The 26669-nt window shown below is 42.2% G+C and overlaps 1 protein-coding gene across 5 annotated transcripts in view; it reads left to right on the forward strand.

Annotated features, from left to right (window-relative positions):
• ARK2N (arkadia (RNF111) N-terminal like PKA signaling regulator 2N) overlaps nt 1–26669 on the forward strand; it is an 84176-nt gene that overhangs the window by 18907 nt on the left and 38600 nt on the right. For 4 of the 5 annotated variants that reach the window (XR_014787489.1, XM_084832856.1, XM_084832858.1 and 1 more), the window contains exon 2: nt 23481–23576. The gene's annotated coding sequence lies outside the window, so the exon portion shown is untranslated. Of the gene's footprint in view, nt 1–1219; nt 1426–23480; nt 23577–26669 lie in introns of all 5 variants that reach the window. The other variant, XM_084832857.1, reaches the window with a different exon arrangement.

Here is a 26669-nt window from a genome sequence, read left to right on the forward strand (position 1 = left end):
CTGTTGCACGTCCACCAGATCAGGGGAAGTTTGTCATCAAAAATCAAGCCATTGGCCAGGCTTCTAGGGTCAATGACATTACATGGCATTATTCTGTGGCTACTTTAAGAGCTGTCAGCATCATTTGTAGAGGCAAACACACTGAAAAAATGCAAAAATTGGTTTTGAATTCTGGATTACATGAAGGACTCATTTAAATAAGGATGGCAAAATGATAACAGATGACAGAGAAAAGGCAGAAGGGCTCAATTCCTACTTTGGCTCAGTCTTCTCCCAAAAGAGGGTCTATGACCCCCCTGGCAAAGGTGAAGTGCAGGCTGAAGGGGCAGGATTGCAGCTTGAGATTGATAGGCATATGGTCAAGAAACACCTAATTACTTTGAATGAGTTCAAATCTCCAGGGCCAGATGAACCGCATCCTAGAGTAATAAAGGAACTGGCAGAAGAGCTCTCAGAACCGCTGTCTATTATCTTTGAGAAATCATGGAGGACGGGTGAAGTGCCAGATGACTGGAGGGGGGCTAATGTTGTCCCTATCTTCAAAAAGGGTAAAAAGGAGGAACCTGAGAACTACAGACCAGTCAGTCTCACATCAATCCCTGGGGAAATTCTGGAGCAGATGATAAAGCAATCCATCTGTAAGCACCTTGAAAACAATGCAGTGATTACTCGAAGCCAACATGGATTTGTCAAGAACATTTATTTACTTACTTACTTATTTAGTGTATGGCACACATTGCCAAGGAGTCTACAGTGTTTTTACATGGTAGATGTTCTGGTGCCAGTAGTTGCTAGTCTTTGTTGCCCTGATGCACCACAAGAGGGCGACCTAGCTTTGCATCAGCTGGCCAGCAGCGTTCTTAGGGAAGTTGGCTCATCCGGGCTTTTTCTCCACCGCTCCTCTGCCGATCGTGTCCAGGCAGATCCAGTGCTGGTTCCTGCTCCTCACATAGAGTGCTGCCCGCGTTTCCCCCACCGAAATGGGGGTGCCTATTTATCTACTTGCAGATGGTATGCTTTCAAACTGCTAGGTGGGCAGGAGCTAGGGATGAAATGATGGGAGCTCACTCCCGTCACGTGGAGCTGGGCTTGAACCATTGGAGTGTCAACCATTTCTGGCCAGCAGACTCCAGTGCCATTAAGCTGCTGCACCACCACGTCCCTTGTCAAGGGACGTCTGGCATTCTGCCAGATTAATTTGATCTCATTTTTGGATCAGGTAACCTCCCTTGTGGACTGTGGGAATGCTGTGGACATCATATACCTCGACTCAGCAAAGCTTTCGACAAAGTGCCCCGTGATCTCCTGATGTGCAAACGAGCTCAAAGTGGGCTAGATGAAACAATGATCCAGTGGATCCACAGCTGGCTACAGAATCAGACTCAAAGAGTGCTTCTCAATGGGATCTTCTCCAGCTGGGGAGAGGTAACGAGCAGGGCACCGCAGGGCTCAGTCCTGGGCCCAGTGCTCTTCAACATTTTTATGAATGACTTGGAGGAGGAGGTGCAGGGAATGCTGATCAAATTTGCAGATGACACAAAATTGGGCAGGATAGCTAATACTTTGGAAGACAGAAACACAATTCAAAGTGATCTGGATAGACTGGAGCGCTGGGCAGGAAACAACAGAATGACATTTAATAGGGATAAATGCCAAGTTCTGCACCTAGGAAAAAGAAACCAAATGCACAGTTACAAGATGGGGGATACTTGGCTCAAGAACACTACAAGCGAGAAGGATCTTGGAATTGTTGTTGATCACAAGCTGAATACGAGCCAACAATGTGATGTGGCTGCAAAAAAGGCAAATGCTATTTTGGGCTACATTAATAGAGGCATAGCTTCCAAATCCCGGGAAGTACTAGTTCCCCTCTAGTCAGCACTGGTTAGGTCTCATCTGGAGTACTGTGTCCAGTTCTGGGTACTGCACTTTAAGAAGGATGCAGACAAGCTGGAGAGGGTTCAGAGGAGGGCAGCAAAGATGATCAGGGGACTGGAAACAAAGCCCTATGAAGAGAGACTGAAAGAACTTGGCAGGAGGAGGGGAGATAGGATAGCGCTCTTCAATTACTTGAAAAGTTGTCACAGAGAGGAAGGCCAGCATCTCTTTTCGCTTATCCCAGAATGCAGGACAAGGAATAATGGGCTCAAGTTACAGGAAGCCAGATTCTGTCGGAACATCAGGAGAAAATTTCTGACTGTTAGAGCAATACGACAATGGAACCAATGACCTAGGGAGGTAGTGGGCTCTCCCACACTGGAGGCATTCAAGATGAGGCTGGACAGCCATCTGTCAGGGATGCTCTGACTTGAATTCCTGCATTGAGCAGGGGGTTGGACTTGATGGTTTTATAGGCCCCTTCCAACCCTGCTGTTATATGATTGTATTAATTAGTGGGAGGTAGAGTCAGTGCTGGGGGCTAACATTGGGTTCCCATTGACAGAATCCAGCAGATAGAATCATGTCCATTGAAAGAATCTGTGGGAATAGAATGCTACCTAGAGTCAGACTATTCCGGGCAGGTGGCTTTAAGTGAAGAAAGGTCTCCATATGATTTTCCTACTCTTAAGGACCATCCTTCTGGTGCCAGCTTCCTTTCATTGATGGATTCAGAGGGAGAAAATACTGGTCCAGATGACTGTTACATTGGTTTCATACATCAGTAAGCCAAGGGTGTTGAGATCATGCAGACGTCAGGAGGAGCTTGGGCAATCTTTTTGTGAACAGAAGTGCATCTGTCTTCAGTAGCAGTGATTTGATTCTCCATTGCCAAAAGATATTGCGCAAGTCATTGTGGTGACTCCATATTGGCCATGCAGGCAATGGTTTTCAAAGGCTCTGGAAATGGATGTAGATCCTCCCCTCACATGAGTATCAGCTCTGGACATACCGTGCCCCCCACATCTCTCCTTTCCTAACCTTACCACTGGGAGACTCGAAGGAATACTTGGCCTTGGGTTATCTGCGGTGTTTAGAATCTAAACATTCATCAGCATTCAGGCAGGCTACCAAATGAATACAGGTGGCCATACTGCATTCGCCATTTATCCAATGACAGGTATAAAGATCAAGTATATCCTTTAAATTCTCCTAAGGGGATCTAGCTAAAAGTCTCAAATCTAGTGCTCCCAAAAGGCAAGTTTCAGCTCTGACAAGTGTCCTTGCCTGTAACCAGTCAAGGAACGCTTCTCATCTGCCCTCCTCCTTTTCCTGGACCAAGTACCCTCTTTTCTCCTCCCCTGGTATATACAAACTACCAGCTTGTAACATAAACCTGATCTTTAAGGCCCTTGCCAAACCATCTTTTCAGCCTCTTCATTGAGTTTTCATATTACCCTTTTCTTGAAGGTACATTTCTAGTTACCATAACATCAAAGTCCCTGAGTTAGGTGTGTACTAAGTAGTTCTTCATCCGGGTTTGTGGTTCAGTCCCAAGCTAAATTCTATTGCCTATAAAATTTTGGAGTTAATCCCTTCTGTCTTCTATCCAAATTCCAGTCACCCTAAGGAGAAGGCTTTTCATTCCCTGGATGTTAGAAGGTTTTTATTTCTAAAAGCATCTTCCAGATTTGTGTTGGACCTACTTGCTAATTGTGATAAGGAAAATCAGAATAAGAGACCCTCTGTGACATCTGTTTCTAAATGGGTTAGAGCTTGCATTAGGGGGGCTTACAAAGTGATGGGAGCATCTTTGGCAGAGAATGTCTAGGCCCACTTTGGGGTTTTTGTTGTTGTCACTGTCATTGTCTGATTTTTCTTTGTTCCAACTGGGTGTAGTCTCTTCTTCTCTGACTGTGTTTTAAATGTGTTAGAATTTGGGGGGGGGGTCTTGCTTAATGGTGTTGCAGTCCAGTTTGGAGTGGCATTAGCTTTGTTCCTTGTTGGAACAAAAAAGAGCAAATTTTCCTATACTTCAGTGATGGGATCATAGAACCATATAGTTGGAAGGGGGCGTTTAGGCCATTGAGTCCAGCTTCCTGCTCAGCACAGGAATCCAGTTTAAAGCATCTTCGACAGATGTCTGTCCAGTCTCTGCTTGAATACCTCCAGTGATGGAGACCCCACCACCTCTCTAGGAATTTGGTTCCATTGTCTGACTGCACTGCCTGTTAGGATGTTTTTCCTGACGTTCAGCTGAAATCTGTCTTCCTGTAACTTAAGCCTATTTTGCGTCCTAGTAAATGTCTTCTGATTTCCTGGCTGCAGACAGCTTCTGCAGTAATCTTTGCGCCTAGAAAGACAAAGTCTGTCACTGCCTCCACGTTTTCTCCCTCTATTTGCCAGTTATCAATCAAGCTGGTTGCCATAATCTTGGTTTTTTTGAGGTTTAACTGCAACCCAGCTTTTGCACTTTCTTCTTTCACCTTCGTCATGAGGCTCCTCAGCTCCTCCTCGCTTTCAGCCATCAAAGTGGTATCATCTGCATATCTGAGATAGTTAGTGTTTCTTCCAGCGATTTTAACTCCAGCCTTGGCTTCATCAAGCCCAGCATGTCGCATGATGTGTTCTGCATACAGGTTGAATAGGTAGGGTGAGAGTATACAACCCTGCCATACTCCTTTCCCAATCTTAAACCAGTCTGTTGTTCCGTGGTCTGTTCTTACCGTTGCTACTTGGTCGTTATACAGATTCCTCAGGAGGCAGACAAGATGACTTGGTATCCCCATGCCACCAAGAACTTGCCACAATTTGTGATGATCCACACAGTCAAAGGCTTTAGAACAGTCAATAAAACAGAAATAGATGTTTTTATGAAACTCCCTGGCTTTCTCCATTATCCAGCGGATATTGGCAATTTGGTCTCTATTTCCTCTGCCTTTTCTAAACCCAGCTTGTACATCTGGCAATTCTCGTTCCATGACTGCTCACTTGAGGGAATGATCTTAAAGGCAAAACTGAAGTACTTTGGCCACATAATGAGAAGACAGGATACCCTGGAGAAGACGCTGATGCTAGGGAAAGTGGAAGGCAAAAGGAAGAGGGGCCGACCAAGGGCAAGATGGATGGATGATATTCTGGAGGTGACAAGACTTGAGCTTGGGTGAGCTGGGGGTGGCGACGGCTGACAGGAAGCTCTGGCTGGGCTGGTCCATGAAGTCACGAAGAGTCGGAAGCGACTGAACGAATAAACAACAACAAGTCTTGGATAATAGTGAACAGGTTGTGGTCCTCTTCTGTGTGACAACCCTTCAGGTACTTGAAAAGTGCTAACAGATCCCCCTTCAGTTTTCTTTTCTCAAGGCTAAACATACCCAGTTTCTTCAGTCTTTCCTCTTAGTTTCCAGGCCCTTGATCATCCTCATTGCCCTTCTCTGAACTTGTTCCAATTTATCTGAATCCTTATTAAACTGAGGTGTCCAGAATTGGACACAGTATTCGAGGTGAGGTCTGACCAGGGCAGAGTAGAATGGAACTGTTACTTCCTATGATTTTTAAACTATACTTCTACTGATACAATCTGCAAATGTGTTTGGTTTTTTTGCACGTTCACAATCCCTGATGCACACCGACATTCAATCTCTGAATATCAGATGCTGGGGACAATTTATCTGAATCCTTCTTAAAAGAGGAAGAAATTTTTTTTGTTTTTAAGATCTTTGCATTTTGTACTTATCATACCGGCCTTATCAGATGATCCTGGGTTTGTAATTGAGTTTGATTTTTTTATATATTGTTTTGCCTGTCCATGGGGATTGGCTTTCTGTGGATGAGGAAACCATCCCCACTGTTAGTGAGGTGATACATTACGATCCTGTTAATTATTCTTTGAGGTCAAGTAGTTTTAGCGTTACATGAAACTCTGAAATAACTCACCCGAAGCCCGAAAGGAGAGGTTGTCCTAAGGAGCGCATTTGAGAAAGTAGCATTTTCTCAAACTGTTCTCATCGTTTTGTGCTTCTTATTGGTCAGAAGAGAACAGTACTCAGTTTGGTGTGGCACCTAAGACAATCCCAAGAAGACAACTTGCAGATGAGAACCCAGTTGGTCATGTTTTCAGTCTTCCAGAATGGTCTGAATTTCTCGGGTTTGGGACAGTAAGTGGAAGAACTGGAAATTGAGCCAAGTAACCATGACTACCTGCTCTGATTTCTAGATTACAGATGTTACTGTGTTCTTGCTCCTGGAAACTTTGTTTCCTACTTGTATGGGACTATAGAATTATAAAATGCACTGGTGCTATTTGTGTAGAGCCAGCAGGACTTCACTGGACATTTCAGGGTCATTAAGAATTTATAGTTGGGTGCCAGTTTTCCATCCATGCCTTTACTCTGCCAGTTCTATCTAGCTTTTTGAAGAATGTGTTCCCAGGGAAATAGGAGTCAATGCCATAGCAAAAAATGGCTATAAGGCCTCTGTTTTAAGGTGGTCAGTGCAAAGGCTCGGAAAATATAGGGTTTTTTCCCCACATGATGTTAGCTAATAGTTCAGTGCAGGTCAGCTCAGTGCATCCGCCTCTATTAACTGCTGGAATCCAAAATGTCAGTTCGTTGAAGTTATTTAGGAGAGAGCTTGAACTAGGCCTTCTATTTTCATGCAAGTCTTCTCTCTATCCCTTTTGATGACAATTGATAAAGGCTTAGGACTGAGCTATTAGGCAAGCTGTAACTTTTAAAAGCCCTGAGCATAACAGTACAAATGCTATGCAGTTTGATTTAAAGGCACCTTAAAATATTCTGTAGCCTGAAGCAACATTACAGATTACCTGCTGAGTTCCTTATGTAATTGCTTTTTGGACAAAATCCACCATGAATTTAAAACTGTGTCTGTAGTCTGAGTTCCGAGATGCTCAGTTGTGAAAGCACAGTGAACTGGTCACACTACGTGCTAGGCCAGCCTTCCCCAACCTGGTGCCCTATGGAGTGTCAGGTTGGGGAAGAACATGCTGGCTGGGAATTATGGGAGTTGCAGTCCCACACATCTGAAGGCTGTCACAGGTTGAGGAAGGCAGTGCTACACTGTTGCTTGTGAATGTTAACTTGCTTACTCTTAAGGCTAAACGGTATTGAACTAATTGATTTGAGCCCTCTGAATATCTTATATAGACTTGTTGTTGTTCAGTCGTTCAGTCGTGTCCGACTCTTCGTGACCCAATGGACCATAGCACGCCAGGCCTTCCTGTCCTGTGCTCTCTCCCGGAGCGTGCTCAAGTCCATATTCATTGCATCAGTGATGCTATCTAGCCATCTTATCCTCTGCTGTCCCCTTCTCCTTTTGCCTTCAGTCTTTCCCAGCATCAGGGTCTTTTCCAGAGAGTTTTCTCTTCGCGCTAGGTGGCCAAAATATTTGAGCTTCAGCTTCAGTATCTGTCCTTCCAATGAGCACTCAGGCTTGATTTCCTTGAGGATGGACTGATTTGACCTCCTTGCAGTCCAGGGGACTCGTAAGAGTCTTGTCCAGCACCACAGTTCGAAAGCATCAATTCTTTGGCGCTCAGCCTTCCTTATAGTCCAGCTCTCACAGCCATACATTGCTACTGGGAAAACCATAGCTTTGATTAGACGGACCTTTGTCGGCAAGGTGATATCTCTGCTTCTTACTATGCTGTCTAGGTTGGCCATAGCTTTCCTCCCAAGGAGCAAGCGTCTTTTAATTTCATGGCTACAGTCACCGTCTGCGGTGACCTTGGAGCCCAAGAAAATACAATCTGTCACTGCTTCCATTTCTTCCCCTTCCATATGCCAGGAAGTGATGGGGCCAGATGCTATGATCTTCGTTTTTGTAATGTTGAGTTTCAAACCAGCTTTTGCACTCTCCACTTTCACCCTCAACAAGAGGCTCTTTAGATCCTCTTCGCTTTCTGCCATTAGGGTGGTATCATCTGCATATCTGAGGTTGTTGATAATTCTCCCAGCAATCTTAATTCCGACCTCTGATTCATCCAACCCGGCGTTTCTCATGATGTACTCTGCATATAAGTTAAATAAGCAGGGCGACAATATGCAGCCTTGTCGTACTCCTTTCCCAATTTTGAACCAGTCGGTTGTTCCATGTCTGGTTCTTACTGTTGCTTCTTGACCCTCGTACAGGTTTCTCAGGAGACAGGTAGGGTGGTCTGGTACTCCCATCTCTTTAAGAATTTGCCACAGTTTGTTGTGGTCCACACAATCAAAGGCTTTAGCGTAGTCAATGAAGCAGAAGTAGACATTTTTTCTGGAATTCTCTTGCTTTCTCCATGATGCAGCGAATGTTGGTGACTTGTTCTCTAGTTCCTCTGCCTCTTCGAAACCCAGCTTGTACTTCCGGTAGTTCTCGGTTCGCATACTGCTGAAGCCTAGCTTGTAGGATTTTGAGCATCACCTTGCTGGCATGTGAAATGAGCGCAATTGTACCGTAGTTTGAATACTCTTTGGCATTGCCCTTCTTTGGAATTGGGATGTAAACTGACCTTTTGCAGTCTTGTGGCCACTGTTGAGTGTTCCAAATTTGTTGGCATATTGAGTGCAGCACTTTAACAGCATCACCTTTTAGGATTTTAAATAGCTCAGCTGGAATACTGTCATCTCTGCTAGCTTTGTTGTTAGTAATGCTTCCTAAGGCCCACTTGACTACACTCTTGAGGATGTCCAGCTCAAGTTCAGTGACCACACTATCATGGCTATCAGGGACATTCAGATCTTTCCTGTATAGTTCTTCTGTGTATTCTTTCCACCTCTTCTTAATCTCATCTGCTTCTGTTAGGTCCCTGCCTTCTTTGTCCTTTATCATGCCCGTCTTTGCACAAAACGTTCCCTTGAGATCTCCGATTTTCTTGAAGAGATCTCTCGTCTTTCCCATTCTGTTGTTTTCCTCAATTTCCTTGCATTGTTCATTTAAGAAGGCCTTCTTGTTTCTCCTTGCTATTCTCTGGAACTCTGCATTCAGTTGGGTATATCTTCCCCTTTCTCCCTTGCTTTTCGCTTCCCTTCTTTCCTCAGCTACTTGTAAAACCTCATCAGACAGCCATTTCTTTTTCTTTGGGATGGATTTCGTTGCTGCCTCCTGAACAATGTTATGGACCTCCGTCCATAGTTCCTCAGGCACTCTGTCTATCAGGTCTAATTCCTTAAATATATTCGTCACCTCCACTGTATATTCATAAGGGATATGATTTAGGTCATACCTGAATGGTTTAGTGGTTTTCCCTACGTTCTTCAGCTTAAGCCGAAATTTTGCAAGAAGCAGCTCATGATCTGAGCCACAGTCAGCTCCAGGTCTTGTTTTTACTGACTGGATAGAGATTCTCCATCTTTAGCTACAAAGGACATAATCAATGTGTTTTCGATATTGACCATCTGGTGATGTCCATGTGTAGAGTCGCCTCTTGTGCTGTTGGAAAAGAGTGTTTGCTATGATCAGCGTGTTCTCTTGGCAAAACTCTATTAGCCTTTGTCCTGCTTCATTTTGTACACCAAGGCCACGCTTGCCTGTTATCCCAGTGATTTCTTGACTTCCTACTTTAGCCTTCCAATCCCCTATGATGAAGAGGACATCTTTTTTTGGTGTTAGTTCTAGAAGGTGTTGTAGGTCTTCATAGAACCGATCAACCTCAGCTTCTTCAGCCACAGTGGTTGGGGCATAGACTTGAATTACTTTGATGCTGAATGGTTTGCCTTGGATTCGTACTGAGATCATTCTATCGTTTTTAAGATTGTACCCCAGTACTGCTTTTCCCACCCTTTTGTTGACTATGAGTGCTACTCCATTTCTTCTACGGGGTTCTTGCCCACAGTAGTAGATATGATGGTCACCTTGCCCATGCTTGTCCATTTTATTTCGCTGATTCCCAAGATGTCGATGTTCAATCTTGCCATCTCCTGTTTGACCATCTCCAGCTTACCTTGATTCATTGATCTGACATTCCAGGTTCCTAAACAATATTGTTATTTACAGTATCGGATTTTCTTTTCACCACCAGACACATCCACAGCTGAGTGTCCTTTCGGCTTTGGCCCAGCCGCTTCACTCTTTCTGGCGCTACTTGGAAATACCCTCTGCTCTTCCCCAGTAGCATATTGGACACCTTCCTACCTGAGGGGCTCATCTTCCGGTGTCATGTCTTTTAGCCTTGTGCTACGTTCCATGGGGTTTTCTTGGCAAGAATACTGGAGTGGGTTGCCATTTCCTTCTCCAGTGGACCACATTTTGTCAGAACTCTCTGCCATGACCTGTCCATCTTGGGTGGCCCTGCACGGCATAGCTTCTGGCTTCACTGAGTTACGCAAGCCCCTTTGCCACAACAAGACAGAAAGAGGAATTCGAACATTATTCACCTCATTGTATTGAGCCTTAACACTTGTCCTGTTAATGGTTGTTTGGAATTAAGTGACTGTTTCTTGCTGTCATATTCTCAAACTTCCATTTTTAAAAATGAAAGGAGGTGTTTTATCAAGATGATGAAGAAATGAGCTATCAAGCCCAAAACATTGGCTATAATATAGCCACTATATATTGCTCAATTCTGGGGTACCATTTCTCTCTGTTAGTATGTAGGCTGCAGATTGTTGAAGACTGTTCTTTCCTTTCATACTTCTCTTCACCACCAAGGTTTTAGAAACCATCAACATTATCACCACTGGAAAACAAAGAGAAATGACAGTTCTTGTTTTTGCTTCAGCAAAGGCTTAAGGCTAAAAATCTAATAAGAATGAGCGCATTGATTTACTAGCTATCCATCTCGCTATCAGTAAGTGTGTGTTACCTTTGTAACATACAAAGAAATGAAATGCAACAGTTGAATGAATATAAGTTTGACATTTCAGTTACAAAAACAGTTTATTCTCTTAAATCACCCCATAAAAATACCGTTTTAAGTCATCAATTTATATTACAAAGATGTGTAACTGGGACTTGGGAGATCTGGTTTGTAGTCCCCACTTGGCCATGAAGATCACTGGGTGACTTTGGGGCAGTCACTGACTCTCAGCCTAACCTAACTCAAGAGGTGTTGTGAAGATTGAATGGGGGGTGGGGAGGAGGACCATGTTTTGAGGATAAAATGGGGAGGAGGACCATGTTCCTTGCAAGGGGGGGGGAATGGTGGGATATAAATGTAATAATAAATAAAAAGATTAAAAATCTTGTCCTGACTCTTCTCATCTCCTGAGGTATTTGCAGTTATCTTTATTGGTATCTTTATACCGACAGATAAACGTTTACTGATGTTAAGTTACAGACTTGGGTAAATGTTCGCTTGTCAGTTAGTGGCATTTCAGCCATCAGAAGCTTCGTGAGACTAATCCAACACAAAGATGTGTAATTCTCTGCTGCCATTCATTGACACTTAACAGCATGCTGATAAAATCTTAATAGCTCACTGTAGAAATATACACAAAGGATTAGTATCACTAGGTATTACCCTGAGGTAGACTTTTACGCAACAGTGCTGCCACTTACTCAACAGGTTAAGTGGAATATAGCTAGGATATGACAGCTACTAGTTGTCAACTTATAGTAGTTGTCATAGAATCTTTGAATACTACTTGTGCTGCTATAAATCATGAGCAGAATTCCTAAAATTGTGCTTGGGGTATTGGCTGTAGGGTGCAGACAAAGGCATTCAAGTGCCATTTCAATTATATATGGTGTCCTTAAAGATAACTCTTTCCCCTTAAAGATCTTAATAGTTAATTGTCCAGACCCAGACATTAAAGTTGGAAGGAAGATGTAGAATGTTGCAATGTTGATCTTGAAAAATTGTTTATAATTTGGACAGATGTAATGCGAGAAATGCTTCATTTCGTAGCAGCTGTAACAAAAGTCAAACAAATAAATATACCTCTCTTCCATAGCATCCACACACTTTGGGCTGCACTGTCTTTCCAGTCTTGAACACCTCTGTTGGTAAGGCACTGCTTGGGGTGTGGAGATAAGGATTGATTCATCTTGGTGAGCTTACATGGTACAGAAAATCTTGAACTTACGAACAAAATAAGGAGTTACTTATGGCCACTTGGAATGGAATATGGACATATAAGGCCTAAGGCCCACCTTAAATGGCGTGTTACCAAATCCAGATATTGTCACTCTTCTTCCCACTTGGCCAGCTATTTGAAATAGAGGGAGGAGTGACTTTCTGTTGGAAAAGGCATACTAGTAACTACAAAAAGCTGATACCTTCCTCTCCTTCACTTAACCTTGCCAATAATGTTCACTTCCTCTGAGCCCAGGATGGGCTAGTGTAAAGACTTAACAGCATAAGAGTCCTGATTTATCAGTCTGAGGATCCATCTAGTCCAGCATTCTGTTTCCAACAATGGCCAGCCAGATTGCTAAGGAAGCCTGCAGCTGTGTCTGTCCTGTTATATAAGCCCCTGATATTCTGATGTGTTTACCTGGTTTGCGCATAACACTAACCCATAGTTTGTTGCCCACCCAAGATTTGTCTGGCAGAACAAACCATGGTTTGTTTTCTCAGTCCTGGGATTGTTTTCATCCTCCTTTGCCCGCTCACACCCTGTATCCCAAATGCCTTTACAGCACTGTAGGACTGTCATGGAGAGCGGCTGGTCTCTTCACCACACTTGCCCACTGCCTCATGAATGCTGGCAAAACAACTCATGAACAGTCCACGATTCTGGGTTCACACATAGCGACTACCCATAGTTTAAACAATCCAGAGTTCACAGCCCAACAACAAACCATGGGTTGTCTTTCTGGGCTGTTCGTGGTTAACAAACTGGTTTGTTAGTGGGGCTGGGTTTGCACATCACGACAACCAAGAATTCAACAACTCTTGGGTTAAATAAACCATGGGTTAGCATTATGTGTGAACCAGGTCAATGTCTCTGAACGTAAGCTTTCCCTTTAACTATTAGCTGTTGTTTAGCTTCTCTGTTATGGTGCCCCATGAGTGGACCGCTCTCCCCACAGAGATGTGACCAGTGTCAACCTTGCAATCACTTAGGCGCCAGGTCAGAACTTTTCTGTTAAGGCATTTTAAGTTGGTGAGTCAGTTTCATGGTGTTTTTATTGCCTTTAAATGTTGCTTTATGACTATTTTGTGATTGTATGAAAGTTTTTAGAAATTCAATATTTATTGCCCTGATGTGTTTTGAAGGGTGGTTTATAAATACCCTAATAAATAAGAATAAAATATGAATAAAATTATAGTAACACCTGTGGATACATCCTTTCCTCGATGAATTCATCACACCTAATTTAAAGCCATTTAAGTTAGTGGTCATTGCATGCTGTGGCAGTGAATTCCATAAGTTTTTGTGTAGTGCGAAACAGTACTTAATGTGTTTCTACTGTATTGCCCATCAATTTCATTGGGTAATCCTGAGTTCTAGTATTATAAAGGACATTTCCCCCCTATCCATTCCCTCCATATTGTTAATTAAATACTGTATCTCTGCAGTGCCCCCCCCCCCGACTCTTTTTCACATTAAGAAACCCAAACAATGTAAGCCTTTCCTCATAGGGAAGCTCTTCATAGTCTTGATTATTTTGGTTGCCCTCTTCTTCACATTTTTCACTTCTGTGATTTCATTTTATTTTCTTTGTTTTATATCTCATCTTTCTGCCAAAGAATGGCACTCAACATGCAGATTTTATCAGTAAAATCCGGATTTAAAAAAAATCCAGAATTGAGGTGGGGTAACCAGAATTGTTCCAATGGCAGTCCAACCACACATTTACACAAAAGCATTATATGGCAATTTTGTTTTCAGTGCCTCCCTTAATAATTCCTAACATAGGATTTGCCATTTCCCTAAGACACACACATACACACACACACACTGGTTCTACTACACACTGATGATTTAATTGAACTAATTGATTTAATTGGGTATAAGAACATAATCTAGTCCAGCATTCTGTTCCCAGAGTGGCTAACTAGATGTCCCATTAGGAAGCCCACAAGCAGGACATGAGCTCAGTAGCACTCTCCTCCTTATGAACTCCAGCAAAAAGTATTGAGAGGCATGCTGCCTATGACAGTGGTGATAATCTGTAGTCATCATGACTAGTAGCTATCGATAGCCTTTTCCTCCATGAATTTATTTGATACCCTTTTAAAGATGGTGGCCATCAGTACATGTTGTATATCTGTTCATAGTTGTCACCATGAGGTCGGACCTCATTAGCACATATTTTAGGTTATGTTTTTGTCCCAAGATACATCATTTTGCACTTACTTTGAACCCCTTTAGCTACTTGTTTGCTCATTCACCTAGCTTGGAGAGATCCTTCTGGAGTCCTTCAGTATGCATTGGATTTCACCATCCTGAATAATTTGATGTCATAAGTTGGCTACCACACTGCTCACTCATAGAATCATAGGGTTGGAAGGGTCCTACAAGACCGAGTCCAACCCCCTGCTCAATGCAGAAAGCCTGATTCCCAGGCAGGTGTCCCATCCAAGTACTAACCAGGGCTGACCCTGCTTAGCTTCCGAGATCAGGTGCATCCAGCCCTTCTGTAACTCCAAATCATTTATGAATAGTTCCAGCCTGAATACAGATTCTACTTCCCTCCATTGTACAAACTGTCTATTTATTCCTGCTTTGCTTCCTGTTCTTTAACCAGTTGCTGAACTTTAAAGGGACCTATCTTCATATCTAATGATTGCTAAGTTTACTTGGGTGCTTTTTGCTTTGGGACTTTGTGAAAAGCTTTTAGAAGTCCAAGTATATAACATCTATCCAATGACTGCTATATGCATGCTCATTAACGAATTCTAAAAAGATTGGTGAGGCAACACTTCTCTTTGAAGAAGCCATTGTGATTCATCTTCAGCAAGGCTTGTTCTTCTGTGGCTCTGAATGATTTTATCTTTAATAGTGCTTTCTACTAGTTCTGTCTGGAACAGAAGTTAGACTGATAAGATTGACTTGTATCCCTTGTTTTTAAATGCATGTTACATTGGCTACTTATCAGTCCTTTGTAAGGGAGCCTGATTTTTATTAAGTTGTATATTTTTGTTAAAAGATAAGCAATTTCACATGTGTGTCATTTAGGGTGAATGGCATCTGGCCCTACTTTCTTAGTTTATCAGTTATTTGTAAAATATAACCTCATTTGACACAGCTCCTCTGGTTTCATTTAATTTCATTTATTATATTTCTATACCGCCCCATAGCCGAAGCTCTCTGGGCGGTTCACAAAATGCCCTTCTGATGCCCTTCCGGAAAACAAGGTTTTGAATGTTGGTTGTCTTTACATTCACCTTTGCTGTGGGAAAAATGAGAAAGAATTCATTCGGCCTACGATAGAGGGGTGGACAGTGGCATTCAGTGTGTGGACTGAGCCTGGGCCAACAATGGATGACAAAGCACCAAAGGCAGAATTTTTTGAGAGGGAGATAAAAAACAAACATTACTTTGTTTTTTTTCCCCTATATAGGTTTTTTTTTTTTTTAAATTCACTGGGATAGTGTTGTGGGGTTGCCTTTCAGTCAGCAAATGAACAGGGTGTATAGCATGTTGATATTTTAGACCTTTTTCTTAGTTTGCATTAAATATTTGACTTCCTTGGAAATAACTTGTGCTAGGAGCTTTTTTAATTGTGTACACATTTTAAATGTTCATATCTTTACCTTTATGTTTCTGTTGAAAGTGTTGTAGCTTCCAGAAATGCACAGGATATTCTACAGACAATAATAAAGACACTTCCTTTCGTTTCAGTACTGGCTTGAGTATATTGTCTGCTGAGCACTAAATAGAAACAGTCTATTTTCTTAACCCTTATTTGTTTATACAAAGCTAGCTGAAACAGTGCTCTAATTTCATCCTTTCATCTCTTGTTTCACTCATCATCCTAGTTGGACATAGTAGAGCTTGGTGCCTCTGGGGTGGCTTCTGGAGCTAATTTATTAATTGTCTGGTGAAGTGCCAAAGTAATTTCCCAAAGCCTTGAGTAGAATGGGGAATCAGCTGTGACAGAGCATTTCTCCCCTAAACCTAGCTTCTTGCGCTTTAGAAAATAGCTTGCTGTTGTGAAAACATTATTAACCAAGTGGAAAGCTGCAGGTTCAAATGCAAGGAAAAGCTATTCCACCAACTTAAGTAAAATGGAATACTCTTCTTTCTGATGTTAATGAGGATGAGTATGCTTGGTATATCTGTAAAATACAAACAAACAAAAAACAAGGTCTTGGAATAACTTGCATCTCTCCCCTTAAATCATACCAGAAGAGCAGTAACAATAACTATGGTGGTTATGAAGCAAAGAGCTTCTACCACTTTTAGGGAAGCTAGCATTTCTGTAGCAATAAATTGTTAGGACTACTTAATTTTCTCTTTATTCTTTTTTCATAGATTTTACAGTCATTTGACATTAACATTTTGTGCTGAGCCAAAACCAGGGGAGAGGAATGCTTTGGTGATTTCTCTCCCATTGGGAATAGCAGATGCATGGGATAGTGCATTCTGATCAAGACCATAGTGTGAGCAAAGTCTTAAAGCCCCTCTCCCACACACACACAATGGTCCTGGTATGGCTCACCCCTTGCCAGCTATTTATTTAAAAAAAAAAAAAAATTATACAAGCATAGACTACATGACAGATGTCAAGTCCAGTATGCCCCAAGTATTATAAGCAGAGAACACATACCTGAATAAAGTAATCTGTGAAGCAAATGCACAATATCCAGTTGGAAACAAGTGCTAACATAAATTATGTTGTACTACATAAGCAACCTCTAGTACAGTACCAGTGGCATTTGCTGATGCAGTGGGTTTTCTGGGGTTGGCATTGCACTAGAGGTCACTTACGCTTTTGTTGTCGTTCAGTCGTGTCCGACTCTTCGTGACCCCATGGACCATAGCACGCCAGGCCTTCCTTTCCTCCGCTGTCTCCCGGAGCGTGCTCAAGTTCATATTCATTGCATCGCTGATGCTATCTAGCCATGTCATCCTCTGCCGTCCCCTTCTCCTTTTGCCTTCAGTCTTTCCCAGCATCAGGGTCTTTTCCAGAGAGTTTTCTCTTCGCATTAGGTGGCCAAAATATTTGAGCTTCAGCTTCAGTATCTGTCCTTCCAATGAGCACTCAGGCTTGATTTCCTTGAGGATGGACTGATTTGACCTCCTTGCAGTCCAGGGGACTCGTAAGAGTCTTCTCCAGCACCACAGTTCGAAAGCATCAATTCTTCGGCGCTCAGCCTTCCTTATAGTCCAGCTCTCACAGCCATACATTACTACTGGGAAAACCATAGCTTTGATTAGACGAACCTTTGTCAGCAAGGTGATGTCTCCGCTTCTTACTATGCTGTCTAGGTTGGCCATAGCTTTCCTCCCAAGGAGCAAGCGTCTTTTAATTTCATGGCTACAGTCACCGTCTACGGTGATCTTGGAGCCCAAGAAAGTAAAATCTGTCACTGCTTCCATTTCTTCCCCTTCTATATGCCAGGAAGTGATAGGGCCAAATGCCATGATCTTCGTTTTTGTAATGTTGAGTTTCAAACCAGCTTTTGCACTCTCCTCTTTCACCCCCAACAAGAGGCTCTTGAAATCCTCTTTGCTTTCTGCCATTAGGGTGGTATCGTCTGCATATCAGAGGTTGTTGATAATTCTCCCGGCAATCTTAATTCCGACCTCTGATTCATCCAACCCAGCATTTCTCATGATGTACTCTGCATATAAGTTAAATAAGCAGGGTGACAATATGCAGCCTTGTCATACTCCTATCCCAATTTTGAACCACTCGGTTGTTCCATGTCTGGTTCTTACTGTTGCTTCTTGACCCTCGTACAGGTTTCTCAGGAGACAGGTAAGGTGGTCTGGTACTCCCATCTCCTGAAGAATTTGCCACAGTTTGTTATGATCCACACAATCAAAGGCTTTAGCGTAGTCAATGAAGCAGAAATAGACGTTTTTCTGGAATTCTCTTGCTTTCTCCATGATGCAGCGAACGTTGGCGATTTGATCTCTAGTTCCTCTGCCTCTTCGAAACCCAGCTTGTACTTCCGGTAGTTCTCGGTTCGCATACTGCTGAAGCCTAGCTTGTAGGATTTTGAGCATCACCTTGCTGGCATGTGAAATGAGCGCAATTGTGCGGTAGTTTGAACACTCTTTGGCGTTGCCCTTCTTTGGAATTGGAATGTAAACTGACCTTTTCCAGTCTTGCGGCCATTGTTGAGTGTTCCAAATTTGTTGGCATATTGAATGCAGCACTTTAACAGCATCATCTTTTAGGATTTTAAATAGCTCAGCTGGAATTCTGTCATCTCCGCTGGCTTTGTTGTTAGTAATGCTTCCTAAGGCCCACTTGACTTCACTCTCTAGGATGTCCGGCTCAAGTTCAGTGACCGCACTATCATGGCTATCAGGGACATTCAGATCTTTCCTGTATAGTTCTTCTGTGTATTCTTTCCACCACTTCTTAATCTCATCTGCTTCTGTGAGGTCCCTGCCTTCTTTGTCCTTTATCATGCCTGTCTTTGCACAAAACGTTCCCTTGAGATCTCCGATTTTCTTGAAGAGATCTCTAGTCTTTCCCATTCTGTTGTTTTCCTCGATTTCTTTGCATTGTTCATTTAAGAAGGCCTTCTTGTCTCTCCTTGCTATTCTCTGGAACTCTGCATTCAGTTGGATATATCTTCCCCTTTCTCCCTTGCTTTTTGATTCCCTTCTTTCGTCAGCTACTTGTAAAGCCTCATCAGACAGCCACTTGGCTTTCTTGCATTTCTTTTTCTTTGGGATGGATTTCGTTGCTGCCTCCTGAACAATGTTATGAACCTCCGTCCATAGTTCCTCAGGCACTCTGTCTATCAGGTCTAATCCCTGAAATCTATTCCTCACCTCCACTGTATATTCATAAGGGATATGATTTAGGTCATACCTGAATGGTTTAGTGGTTTTCCCTATGTTCTTCAATTTAAGCCGAAATTTTGCAACAAGAAGCTCATGATCTGAGCCACAGTCAGCTCCAGGTCTTGTTTTTACTGACTGGATAGAGCTTTTCCATCTTTGGCTGCAAAGGACATAATCAATCTGATTTCGATATTGACCATCTGGTGACGTCCATGTGTAGAGTCGTCTCTTGTGCTGTTGGAAAAGCGTGTTTGCTATGATCAGCGTGTTCTCTTGGCAAAACTCTATTAGCCTTTGTCCTGCTTCATTTTGTACACCAAGGCCATGCCTGCCTGTTATCCCAGTGATTTCTTGACTTCCTACTTTAGCCTTCCAATCCCCTATGATGAAGAGGACATCTTTTTTTGGTGTTAGTTCTACAAGGTGTTGTAGGTCTTCATAGAACCGATCAACCTCAGCTTCTTCGGCCTCAGTGGTTGGGGCATAGACTTGAATTACTGTGATGTTGAATGGTTTGCCTTGGATTCGTACTGAGATCATTCTATCATTTTTAAGATTGTACCCCAGTACTGCTTTTCCCACCCTTTTGTTGACTATGAGCACTACTCCATTTCTTCTAAGGGATTCTTGCCCACAATAGTAGATATGATGGTCACCTGAATTAAATTCGCCCATGCCTGTCCATTTTAGTTCACTGATTCCCAAGATGTCGATGTTCAATCTTGCCATCTCCTGTTTGACCACCTCCAGCTTACCTTGATTCATTGATCTGACATTCCAGGTTCCTAAACAATATTGTTCTTTACAGCATTGGATTTTGTTTTCACCACCAGACACATCCACAGCTGAGTGTCCTTTCGGCTTTGGCCCAGCCGCTTCACTCTTTCTGGCGCTACTTGGAAATACCCTCTGCTCTTCCCCAGTAGCATATTGGACACCTTCCGACCTGAGGGGCTCATCTTCCGGCGTCATGTCTTTTAGCCTTGTGCTACGTTCCATGGGGTTTTCTTGGCAAGAATACTGGAGTGGGTTGCCATTTCCTTCTCCAGTGGACCACATTTTGTCAGAACTCTCTGCCATGACCTGTCCATCTTGGGTGGCCCTGCACGGCATAGCTTATGGCTTCACTGAGAGCTTTGCTGTAGTGGATAGTATAGAATCGTGGGTAGTATATTGGGTAGTATAGAAATGTAACAAATAAAAAACCCTCCGTAATGTTTCTTAGCCTGATTACTGGGAATCATTTAACTCAGGGGAAAATACAACCGCTTAGGGCGCAATCCTATGAGGATAGGCGGCCGCCTCTGAACTCGGAGGTGACTGCCTATTCATTGTAGGGAAGGAGAAGCACAGAGGGGATCATTCCCTCTGCGCCTGTCCTGCCCTGCATTTGTGGCTAGTTAGCTGATTTTGGCTGTCTAGCTGTGGGAAGGCGGAGCGGGGAGGAGGCTGCAGGATGACACATATGATGTGTTGTACTGACATTTCCGTCTTCCCTGCTGTGGAATGCCCCCCAGGATGCCTTGTTTTGGCCGCTCTGCACTCCTCTGCGGAGCGTGGAGAACGGGGCTGTTCCGCACTGCCTGTGAAGCAGCGTGGAAGGGGAGGAAGGTCAGTTCTCTGGGAACTGACCTCAGAGTGTGGTCTCTGAGGTCGGTACCTGGAAAACTAGATATCCTATGGCCGTCCATCTAGCTGCTGACTAGTGGCCATAGGATTTCTCCCTTAAAGGCTTAGTAACCAATAAGCAAATTTGTAATTGCAAACTTGATTTCAGAACTATCTTATGATTTTAGAGGGGGACCAATAATTTTAAACACTGAGAGTGAACAGCATTCTGGGCTATTTATTAGAATGGTAAAATATGTGTTTACAATAAGATGCTTTTTAATAATCCAGGGATTTGAAAGGGGGGAGAACACAAAGCCTTACCCACTTTGATTAGTCATCCTTGCTCTCTTCTCTCTTTGATGACATCAGTTAGTGGCTTGTCACAGAAAATAGGTGAGACCTGCTTGGGGAGACTTGTCTACAAAGAGATACTTGCTGCATTCCAGTTCCACCCTAGTACTTAGCTTAGCACTCTTGTTGGTTCATCTGTAATACTCAAAATGATTTGTCAGTGCTAGTGAGATTTCTGTGAGTTATCTAGTGATTATCTGCTGCAGCGTCAAAAATGAAAATAGCTGTAATGATAGCTAACCTCCGATAAGAGACGGCACCTTAAGAAGAAGAAATGAAAACATATATTTGTAATGCAATCTTGTGCATGGGTCTATGAATGTTACTAGTATGTACACTTTTATTAGGCTGCCAACAAATACCTGGGTTGTGCTATTTTGATGGCTTCTACAAAAGGGAACAAACACTTTAGTTTACAAAAGCTTCATTGCATTGGAAACACGTCTGGTTCAGATCTTGATGACTACAGTAATCTTACTATGCTACATTCAGTGGGCACAGTGTGGGGCCTCAATACCATATATGTGTGCCCGTCAGCAAATGAGAAATAACAAGACATAGCATATGACCTGAGCATAGGAGTCTACAGCTCTTTTGACTTTTCTTACTCACATCTTATCTGGAAGAATGGTAGAAATAGGACAAATGTCATGTATGCCTTGGTCAGAACTTAGTTGCTACCGGTGGAGGTGAATGCACATGATCCTGAGACCCAGCTATCATAATCATCTGTCACTGCATTAGAATGTGCTCTCACTTACCTTGTGTGACCTGGCAAGTAGCTATTTGCAACTCTGTTTTAATGAATACACATAAATGAGGAAGTATTGTGTTTCCTTCAGTGCTATCTCTTCCCTGTGCTACTGCGTTCTCGCTGAGACAGTAATTTGAAGCTGCTAGAGTTTAGGAGTGGCTAATTCCTGTTGCCTAGTTGACACATAATTGTTTATGCAAAAATGCAAACCTAAAAGTCAATAACATTACATGAGGTTAGCTTTACACATTACATTTAATCTGCATGGTGTGAACTGCAGTTGGGGGTCACCAGTGGTCTCTGGTGTATTTTCATGTGGTCCCTAAGGTACAGTGAGTAAAAGACTAAAGATCTAGATTTTTTTTTTAATGTCCCCCCCCCCCCCTATACTGAACAGGCTAACTGCTTTCAGTTTAAGATGTCAAACTTTAAACTGAAAAGCAGTTTGCTTCTTTTTGTTACTTAGAACTTTTACAAGAGGCACATACCTATTAAAAGAAATAGAGCCATAACAATAAAAGCATAAAAATCTGCATATATCCAACAGTGAAAAAATCCTTATCCCCAGTCTCTCCCCGATTCTCTTCTGGCAGTGAGCTAAAGAGAAAGGAAGGAAAGAGAGACTGACCTTTTGAAGGCAAGGCAACTGCTTTTGTGTAGCAGCTAGATTACTACATTAATGTGTTAACTTGTCCAAAAATGGTTTACCAATTCAAGTTAAATTTCTCCAGGGCACCTCTTCTCTTATAGGTGAGTTTTTCTTTGGTAGCTAAACCCTCTGATCATCTTAACTTCCAGTGTTGCTGGCTAGGGAATGCTGGGAGTTGTACAACTTTTTTGTGACTAAACATGCATAGGATTGCGCCCTTAGTTGCTTTACCAAGGACCCATATTGGTGGGAAATAGCCAGAATTGAAGTTAGTTTTGTAGATCACATGAAATCAATACTCTCTAATGCAATGGTCTCATTAGCAGAGCAAGCAGCTGCAGTGGAAACATCATAGAAACCTCACCCCCCTCCAGAGTCAATCCTGTGCTTTGTTTGATTGTGGCCACAGATAACATTTTTTTCTTTTCCTCTTTATAGTTTTGTTTTGTTGAAATTGGACAATAAATAATTTAAAAAATAGTTGACAAACATAATCATTAGTTTTTAACTCAGACACCTTTCAGACATTCACTCATATAGACCCAGTTCACAAGTCACAGTGGCAAATCTTGTGATGTGTGCTGAGCACAAGCCACTTCCACGTTGCAAAAGCAACCTCCGATTGGCCTGATCATAGGGTGCTGTGTGACGTGTGAACTTACAGTTTTGACTGTATGTGGGTTAAACAACCCAAAGTTAACCTACGATTTGTTCTTAGGTTAACTTTGGGTGGTTTAACCCACAAATCTATGATTGGAATGATTGGAGTTTGCTTATGCACAGTGGAAGTGGTTCATACACAGCCTGTAACCTTCAGTTAACCCACAATTTGCTGCCGTGACATGTGAACTGGGTCATAGTGGCCAGAAGGTAAGAAAATGTAATGTGGGCACCTTCTGTTTCATTTTGGTTTGGGGGTTTTGTTTGTTTTTGCAAACTACGATGTTTAATAACCACTGGTGTAAGGAGAATAAATGGGTATGCCATTAGGTCATATATCTGTCTGTTTTGTGTGATGGTGAACTTTAATGGGGATGTGTGAAAGAGCCCTTCGGTTCCTTTGACATAATCCAAAGGAAAGGTCGACTGTTGGCATATGGATGAGATAAATTCATTTGTTTTAAGTTCTGTATGCAGGCATCACAAAGGAGAGAATGTTGTAGAAATATCTGTTGTGCTTATTTATATAAATGTATTTGAATCATATATCATCTTTTAAAAAAATTTAGTTATACAGTAGAATAATATCTGAAGTTTGGATAGCACTCATAAGCACCTGCTAATCCTGATGTGTTTTGCTTGTTCATGTTTGTTTTGTTTTTTTTAAAAAAACCCTGCTTTTTTATCATGTGAATTTTGTATGTGTGGTGTTCTTTTATAGTGAACTTGGTGGTGAAACGCAGCCAGAATGACAACTTTGAACACTCAGCTCTTCTGTCCACAGAACAGGTACAGCAGTGACAGCAGTAGCTGAAGGGTAAGTTCACATGTTAAGCTCTCTTTTTATCATCTGAATATGGAAAAATCACTATTGCAAGTTATCCATGTAATTCTCACATAAGGCAATTATTGTGTCAAGTAGCTCCTTGGCAAAATGAATTGAATTTGTAAGTTTATGGCACAATCCTATGCATGTTTAGACAGAAAAAAGTCCTACAACTCCCAGCATTTCCTAACCTGTCATGCTGTCTGGGGAATGTTGGGAGTTGTAGGACTTTTTTCTGTCTAAACATGCATAGGATTTTGCACCGTTAGTCTCTCCTGCAGGGGTCTACACATTTTGTCTGTCTTGCCAGAAAGAATATAATAGTGCTTTTGAACATACGCAGAGTGTCTTTCCCTTTCCACCCAGCAGAACTAAGGAGAGAGGCTAATATTGCGGAGGCATTGTTCCCCATAAGCATCAGTCTCCTGCAGGTTTCTTTCTGAAAATTAAACATTGCTCCCACTTCCTTGGCAAGCAATTGTCTTCAAAACCAGAATTTAAAAAGAGACAGTCTTTCCCTCTCTGACAAAAAAATCCACTCCAGATTTGTCTTGCTTCCCTTAACAGCCTAGTCATGTAATTTGTTTTGTTTGTTAATCAGCCATGGGGGGGAGGGGGAGAAGCCAGTTGCAGACGGCTCTGGGGCATAGAAAAGACTGTAGAAGTAAATGTGCTGAGGGAAGTAAAAAGGGAGGTTTGAAATCACCTTTTCCCATCCAGTCAAATCAACAGATTTAAAAAGCAAATCATCTGTTTTTAAATAAATCTGCCTGTGTATGGCAGAAGCTTGTTGACTGGGAAGCATTTGGAAGGAATTTCTTCTCAAGGTCAGGGGTTGAGTCTGGGGCTGCAAAGGTTCTTTACAGGAGGAGGATAGTGGGGGGGGGGAAGCAAAAGAGACTGCATGGGAGAAGCGGTTTAGCACATGGAAAGGGAAAGTAATACTGAGCAGTACCAGAGTGAGATAGAAAATGGTACAGCCAGCCCCTGCGCGCGTACACACGCGCAGGCACGCACAAATCAGATCTGCAGGTATTCCTGCAACTAAAGGCGTGTGTGTGTGTGTGTGTGTGTGGATAATTTTACCAGAATTTTTTTTCCCAATAGCCAAAAGTAGTTTAACTGAAATATTTGATATGGGGAAAATTGAATAAAGTGCACTTAGTCTGGTTTAAATTTTATAAATTGCTTGTACATTTTTATTGTAAATATTTTAAGATGTGACAACTCAGTAACATACACCTCCCTTACATTATTTAGAATTTAAGGGGGGAAATGAAGCAACTGAAAACTAACTGTTCATACTATTTTTATTATTCCTGAAGAGCTATGTACATAATATATGGACTTTCTAGGAATAATCACTTGAAAACAGTTAATTACAGTTAATTAGTATTCTATCCATTTCAAGTTGCCCAATTTGACTTGTATTGTGTTCATTCATTAGCCTGGTTCAGGCAGTTATCTCGGCTTAAGAAGCTGAGATATGAACTGCTTGTGAAAACAATTGCAAAAACAATAGTATACAAGAGGTTTAATAAGCCAGGTATGAATGCACCTTTTGCCCATCTACACAGCTGCTTTGCTTCTCCCAGCTCAGTACAAGCAAACAAACCAGGAAGTCTCTAATTAACCATAGTTTCCTATTTCGTACAAGTGGAGAAGCTGTGATTACAGCCTTTGGAACAGGCTATTAAACAGTGGTATGGTTTAATATCTTGGCTTGTTCTGCAGCAGGTAACTATAGTTTCTCTGGGAGGGGAGGAGCAAAGGGTCTGCATTTGCAGGCAAAAGGCTCATTCATATCTTGGCTTATTAAGCCTCTTGTATAGAACTAATTATATAGAAGTAATAATCAGACATGAGCAAGCACACAGAGACATGAATATCTACCACAAGTGCCAGAAGAAGAGTGTTTCCATGACTGTCTGTCTAGGTAGAAAGGAGGAGGTGCTGAGCCTCCCTAAGTATAACCAAGGAACCATTCATATAGCTGCATTACTGAAAGGCTGATCACATGATGGTCTAGTTGTTTTGAACTGTTTATTGTACAATAATATGCTATGCACTGGTCTTTACAAACTTGTGTTGGTCAGTGACTGGGTGGTTAACTGTTTTAGGGTGCAATCCTATGCATGTTTAGGCAGAGAAAAGGCCTACAACTCCCAGCATGCCCCAGCCAACATTGCTGGGAGTTGTAGGCCTTTTCTCTGTCTAAACATGCATAGGATTGCGCCCTTAATAACTGAATTGGAGCTAAGATGAGGAGGGGTAAGAATTGCTTAACTGTGAGTGCTTAGTCTCAAGTAGAGGAAGAACAGCATCCTTTGAGATTTGGGTGAACAGGGGAGAGAAAATGTCCAGTCAGGTCCACTGCATGTATAATCCTGAGCTTGGTAGTCAGTTGTATGTCCATTTCTTAAACCATTTCCATGTGATGCTGAATAGTTAACGTTCAGTGTGCTGTGTGAAATGATCTTGGTAGTTAAAAACTAAATTATTTTGTGAGAGCCAGCCATCTGCCAGAGCCTATTGTCACACAAGTTCTGGACCCAACATTTGAGAGATTTTAGCCTAAGGCATGGCAATAATAGAACTAACAAGTAGGACCTGCAACAAAATGTGTAGTGTGAATGTTCCTGTTCAACCAGTGATGTCTTTTTTCAGGATATTCCATTCAACCCCCCCACCTGTTTTCTGTTCTTTCCCTGCAACAGACATTCAGTGTTCTGTAACCACAGAGCATACACAGGTTTGGCCCTGTAGGTTTTTTTCCTAAATAATTTTCTATTTCTGCAAACCTTGGGGTTCACCCTAGCATGCTGATATTTCCATCTTGTTTCTTAGGAGGCCCATTTTGGCTGCATCACTTATAACTCAGCACTTGAGTTTGCTATTCGTATACATGAAATTCGCCATCAATGCATCTTGTAAAGCTAATATTATGTCACAGTTCTAGCAGTATTACTGACTTCCATAGTTCTCTCACACCTTCCTTTTATAGTTCAACTCTTGCTTTTGCAGGCCTCTCACCCTTCTGAATGTGCTTCAGAAGGCTTTGGCAATGTATCGTGCAGAATCTTT

The sequence above is a fragment of the Heloderma suspectum genome, chromosome 2, assembly GCF_057233095.1.
Source record: "Heloderma suspectum isolate Gila_16-S chromosome 2, 16-S_ref, whole genome shotgun sequence".
Taxonomy (NCBI): Eukaryota; Metazoa; Chordata; class Lepidosauria; order Squamata; family Helodermatidae; genus Heloderma; species Heloderma suspectum.